Source organism: Muntiacus reevesi, chromosome 2, assembly GCF_963930625.1.
Source record: "Muntiacus reevesi chromosome 2, mMunRee1.1, whole genome shotgun sequence".
Classification (NCBI taxonomy): Eukaryota; Metazoa; Chordata; class Mammalia; order Artiodactyla; family Cervidae; genus Muntiacus; species Muntiacus reevesi.
The window spans coordinates 48,974,719-48,981,589 of NC_089250.1; the positions used below are offsets into that span (position 1 = coordinate 48,974,719).

At 39.0% G+C, this 6,871-nt stretch overlaps 1 pseudogene; it reads right to left on the bottom strand.

Annotated features, from left to right (window-relative positions):
* Positions 1 to 2,045: 2,045 nt before the first annotated feature.
* Positions 2,046 to 3,623, bottom strand: LOC136157150 (craniofacial development protein 2-like; annotated as a pseudogene).
* Positions 3,624 to 6,871: the final 3,248 nt, after the last annotated feature.

Genomic DNA, 6,871 nt, shown 5'->3' on the forward strand with positions numbered 1-6,871 from the left:
AATCACAGCACACCAGGCCTCCCTGTCCATCACAAACTCCTGGAGTTTACTCAAACTCATGCCCATCGAGTCAGTGATGCCATCCAGCCATCTCATCCTCTGTCGTCCCCTTCTCCTCCTGCCCAAAATCCCTCCCAGCATCAGGGTCTTCTCCATTTTTTTTTTTTTTTTTAAGGTCTTTTCCAATGAGTCAACTCTTCACATGAGGTGGCCAAAGTATGGGAGTTTCAGCATCAGTCCTTCCAATGAACACCCAGAACTTATCTCCTTTAAGATGGACTGGTTGGATCTTCATGCTGTCCAAGGGACTCTCAAGAGTCTTCTCCAACACCACAGTTCAAAAGCATCAATTTTTCGGTGCTCAGCTTTATCCCCAGTCCAACTCTCACATCCATACATGAGCACTGGAAAAACCATAGCTTTGACCAAACGGACCTTTGTCGGCAAAGTAATGTCTCTGCTTTTTAATATGCATTCTAGGTTGGTCATAACTTTCCTTCCAAGGAGTAAGCATCTTTTAATTTCATGACTGCAGTCACCATCTGCAGTGATTTTAGAGCCCCCAAAAATAAAGCCTGACACTGTTTCCACTGTCTCCCCATCTATTTCCCATGAGGTGATGGGACCAGATGCCATGATCTTAGTTTTCTGAATGTAGAGCTTTAAGCCAACATTTTCACTCTCTTCTTTCACTTTCATCAAGAGACTTTTTAGTTCCTCTTCACTTTCTGCCATAAGGGTGGTGTCATCTGCATATCTGAGGTTATTGATATTTCTCCCAGCAATCTTAATTTCAGCTTGTGCTTCCTCCAGCCCAGCGTTTCTCATGATGTACTCTGCATACAAGTTAAATAAACAGGGTGACAATGTACAGCCTTGACGTACTCCTTTTCCTATTTGGAACCAGTCTGTGGTTCCATGTCCAGTTCTAACTGTTGCTTCCTGATCTGCATACAGGTTTCTCAAGAGGCAGGTTAGGTGGTCTGGTATTCCCATCTCCTTCAGAATTTTCCACAGTTTAATGTGATCCACACAGTCGAAGACTTTGGTGTAGTCAAAAAAAGCAGAAATAAATGTTTTTCTGGAACTCTCTTGCTTTTTCAATGATCCAGCGGATATTGGCAATTTGATCTCTGGTTCCTCTGCCTTTTCTAAAACCAACTTGAACATCGGGAAGTTCTCGGTTCACGTATTGCTGAAGCATGGCCTGGAGAATTTGAGCATTACTTTACTAGAGTATGAGATGAGTGTAGTTGTGTGGTAGTTTGAGCATTCTTTGGCATTGCCTTTCTTTGGCATTGGAATGAAAATGGACATTTTCCAGTCCTGTGGCCACTGCTGAGTTTTCCAAATTTGCTGGCATATTGAGTGCAACACTTTCACAGCATCATCTTTCAGGATTTGAAATAGCTCAACTGGAATTCCATCACATCCCTAGCTTTGTTTGTAGTGATACTTTCTAAGGCCCACTTGACTTCACCTTCCAGGATGTCTGACTCCAGGTGAGTGATCACACCATTGTGATTATCTGGGTCATGAAGATCTTTTTTGTACAGTTCTTCTGTGTATTCTTGCCACCTCTTCTGAATATATTCTGTTTCTGTTAGGTCCATACCATTTCTGTCCTTTATTGAGCCCATTTTTGCATAAAATGTTCCCTTGGTATCTCTAATTTTCTTAAAGAGATCTCTAGTCATTCCCATTCTGTTGTTTTCTTCTATTTTTTTGCATTGATCACTGAGGAAGCCTTTCTTATCTCTCCTGGCTCTTCTTTGGAACACTGCATTCAAATGGGTATATCTTTCCTTTTCTCCTTTGCTTTTTGCTTTTCTTTTCACAGCTATTTGTAAGGCCTCCTCAGACAACCATTTTGCCTTTTTGCATTTCTTTTCCATGGGGATGGTCTTGATCCCTGTCTCCTGTACAATGTCATGAACCTCTGTCCATAGTTCATCAGGCACTCTGTCTATCAGATCTAGTCCCTTAAATCTATTTCTCACTTCCACTGTATAGTCATAAGGGATTTGATTTAGATCATACCTGAATGGTCTAGTGGTTATCCCTACTCTCTTCAGTTTAAGTCTGAATTTGGCAATAATGAGTTCATGATCTGAGCCACAGTCAGCTCCAGGTCTTGTTTTTGCTGACTGTATAGAGCTTCTCCATCTTTGGCTGCAAAGAATATAATCAATCTGATTTCGGTGTTGACCATCTGGTGATGTCCATGTGTAGAGTCTTCTCTTGTGTTGTTGGAAGAGGGTGTTTGCTATGACCAGAGTGTTCTCTTGGCAGAACTCTATTACCCTTTGCCCTGCTTCATTCTGTACTCCAAGGCCAAATTTGCCTGTTACTCCAGGTGTTTCTTGACTTCCTACTTTAGCATTCTAGTCCCCTATAATGAACAGGACATCTTTTTTAGGTGTTAGTTCTGAAAGGTCTTGTAGGTCTTCATAGAACCTTTCAATTTTGGCTTCTTCAGCATTACTTGTTGGGGCATAGGCTTGGATTACCGTGATATTGAATGGTTTGCCTTGGAAACGAACAGAGATCATTCTGTTATTTTTTTTTTCTTTTTTTTTTTCTTTTTTTTTTTTTCAGAGGGTTTTGTCATACATTCTGTTATTTTTGAGACTGCATCCAAGTACTGCATTTTGGACTCTTTTGTTGACTATGATGGCTACTCCATTTCTTCTAAGGGATTCCTGCCCACAGTAGTAGATATAATGGTCATCTGAGTTAAATTCACCCATTCTAGTCCATTTTAGTTCACTGGTTCCTAGAATGTCAACATTCACTCTTGTCACCTCCTGTTTGACCACTTCCAATTTGCCTTGATTCATGGACCTAACATTCCAGGTTCCTATGCAATATTGCTCTTTACAGCATCAGACCTTGCTTCTATCACCAGTCGCATCCACAACTGGGTATTGTTTTTACTTTGGCTCCATCCCTTCATTTTTTTCTGGAATTATTTCTCCACTGATCTCCAGTAGCATATTGGGCACCTACTGACCTGGGGAGTTTCTCTTTCAGTATCCTATCATTTTGCCTTCTCATACTGTTCATGGGTTTCTCAAAGCAAGAATACTGAAGTGGTTTGCCATTCCCTTCTCCAGTGGACCATATTCTGTCGGACCTCTCCACCATGACCCACATCTTGGGTGGCCCCACACAGCATGGCTTAGTTTCATTGAGTTAGACAAGACTGTGGTCCTGTGATCAAGTTGGCTAGTTTTCTGTGATTATGGTTTTAGTGTGTCTGCCCTCTGATGCCCTCTCGCAACACTTACCGTCTTACTTGGGTTTCTCTTGCCTTGTACGTGGGGTCCTTAGATGCCTATAAAAACATATGGTTTTCTTTCTGTGTACAGTTATTTTATATTTATACTATTTAATAAAAAATTCTATAGATTTTTATTTCCAGAATTATAGTAGGGAAGCTTATTCAGACCACACTTCCTACAAGTCAACTAACACTTGGGATAAAATAGAATTGATAATTTAGTATGCTTACAGTCGAGTTAAATGTCAGAAATATAAGAGTACTCTCTAAGTTTTGCCTCAATGTAAAAACCAAATCTGGGTAACTTAATATTTGTTTCTCATTACCTACTGGGGACCATGAAACAAGAGTGAAAGCCCAAAGGTGAGGAGTCTTATAACAGCTTTAAATTTGGGAACTGAAAGAATTACCTATGCCCTTAAGGTAAGAGGAAGGCAGAAATAAATCTATCTCAAGATCAACTCCACTCCCATCAACTCCAGAAATTCACAATGACTCTGAGTGGAGAAACAGAGGAAGTACCCCTGAGGAATTTCAGTGTGTGGGCTCCATGGTTTTGCAAACAAATTTACATCCTCTGGGCAATCCACAATACTTCAGCCAATGACTGGCCAGACACCTGGCAGAAGTAAATGTAGGCCCTCTGAAGAAATGCACTCTCCAGCTAGGACTCAAAGAATTCCCAACAAGAATTTTCCAGGTAAAATAAGCATCTCACAGTAATAAGATAACCAAGTTCATGAGGGAAAAACGTCCCCATGCAATCCACAGGGAACAAATAATTACCACTTCTAGACTAAAAATTGTATATTTCTCTAAAATTACTTGCAAGAACAGAAAAATTTCAGGTGGCTGGATTTAGATTTGTGGAGAATCAAGTAGAAGTGACAAATGTGTAAATGCTCACCCAGCATACTCCGTTTGCAATCAGCAATGTCACTTCTGTAGTGGTTGGAAGAGACTCTGTTACGGGAATCAGTGCAAGTTATCTGAAATGACAGGCATCCTTATTTTAGAAAAGTTATTTCTTTAGAAAAGTTGTTGAGTCTTACATTTTATGCCATCATATATAAGTCATTCAGAGGTGAATGAAATATTTACTTAGTAAATGCATTGAAATCTGTACTTGAGGATAGTAGGAGCAATGATAAAATCAAAATTAATCATGATGGAAAATAAAGAATAATAAAAATATATCGTTTTCTATGGAAATCTGTTTTATTAACATTTCAAAATTTCTAGCTTTTATGCTATGTGGAAATGTTCCCTGAGTCATTATTGATAGAATGCTCTTATACTGACATAAATAGTTATTTGTATATTGTTTATAAGAATTTTTGAAATGACTGTGTTCAATTTAATGTGTCATTCAGCCAAAAAGACAATTTCTTCTTCAGTTTCTTCTTCCTTTATCCTTCCTAATTCAATTTAGTTCACTAAACTCAAATTGAAAACCTATCATAAACCAATCAGTATGTTGTTGTTGTTATTGTTTAGTCATTGAGTCATGTCTGAATCTTTTTCGACCCCAAAGACTGTAGCCCAGCAGGTTCCTCTGTCCATGGGATTTCCTAGGCAAGAATACTGAATTGGTTTGCCATTTCCTTCTTCAGGGGTATTCTCAACATAGACATCACAGCATGTCTCTTGCATTGGCAGATGGATTCTTTATCACTGAGCCACCAGGGAAGCCACCAATCAGTATAGTACAAGTTATATTTGAACTTTTCTTACTCTTTGCCAGCTAACAGTCAGGTAGAAATATTTTAAATCCTTTATTATATTGTCAAACTAAATTTGCAATTTTTTCCTTTTATGTAGTTGTTATAAAGTGGTGAGTTTATAACCTGGTTGTCACAGTTGTCTTAAAGAAAACCTGTGTCTCTGTACATTGCCCTCTTATTTATATATATACAGGTATGTATCCATTGCTCTCAGTCAGTGTAAATACCTGCATGAGAAAGGAAGCTTGGAATGATTATGATTGTCAGGTAATTTTCTGTGTTGATTGGTTTCTCTTTCTAGCTACTTTGAAAACACAGCTATGTCAAGGAGATCTGAAATAGAAGTGTATTTGAGGAATCAACACACAGTACTTCTTATGATTTGATGACGGAAATCTTAACCACTTGTTACAGTGTGTGCTTACAGGTACACCCAATACTATTAAGAACAGCTCAGATTTGCTCTCTGAAGGACAATGGTTTGTAACTGAGCAGCACCCAGACATGAATGGGGCTTTGCAACGCAGTACGTATGCCACATCCAGATTCAGGACTAAGGCAAAGAAGTATACCACATTCTCTATACTTTCCCCCACTCTTATCTTAAGGACACTGTCCACCAACTCCTGAACATGTATCCGCTTTAAATCACTTCTCAAAGTTCTTGCTTTCTGAAAGCTGTCAACTAGGGGTCATGAAACGTTGACTGTTCTAGTACTCTGTGACTTGTTTACACTTGAAGTTAGTGGCTCAGAGATACTGAAAAGCTTTTGGGCCATTAAGACATATACTCTTCTATAGGCAGCAGTGTTTAATGCCCCTGCACTACATTCCTTAAGCAACTTCTGACTCATGAGTTCAACTTTCTATTTCACTATTCATCCAGAAAGAAGAAAAGCAAAGAAATAGAATTTAGGCAGAAAGTAGTTTCATAAAAAGAAAGAAAGAGGAAAAATAAAACAGAGGAAGTTATTCCATAAAATGATGATTTGATAAAGTCAAGCTAATTAGCATATCATCTTCTCAGTCACCATGCATTTTGTATACATGATCAGAGTACCTGAAATCTCAGAAAGTTTCCAGTGTTCAATACAGTATTATTAACTAGAGTCATCAGGCTGTACATTTGATCTCTAGATATATTCATCCTAAATAATTACACCATTGTACCTTTTGACCAGGACTTGTCTGGTGGTTCAGTGGTAAAGTATCCACCTGCAAAGTACAAGTTGCAGGTGACATAACTTTGATCCCTGGGTTGGGAAGATCCCCTGGAGGAAGGTGAGAAGGTAACAGGTAGGAAGACCAGGGTCCCCACGTGGCAGAAGGAAATTAACTGCAAGTGGCAGATATTATTTTCCTTCTCTACACAAAATTAAAAGAGGCTTCTTTTAATTCTGTGCTGACAACACCTGGTTCTGAGCTAACCAAAGTGATTTTCTTATGGAAATATTTTTCTTAAGGTATGTTGATGAAACTATGTATTTGCTTTGGAATCTGCCTTTCTTCAAAATGATTCCACCTAGACCTAGGTTTTTCTTTTCTCAAGCCTTGGGCTGATAATGGCTCAACAAACCAGTGTTCCTGTCAATTGTTTTATAGCCGGGTGATGACACACCTCGAGCCATCCTACCTCAAAAGTGCGTATTGTGGGAGGGTGACTGGTGAAACTCCCTCAACCTTGAGTTGCCTTTCTTATCTGATTAACAGCTTTTTAATAGACATAAAACACCTTCCTGAAAACTAGCCAAGGGGCACTATTTCTGTCCCCTTTTGATGTCTCTGTCAGAAGATTTCCCTATCTCTATTATACTTAAAAAAAAACTTTGCTACACAAAAACTCCAAATAGTCAAACTTCGTCTC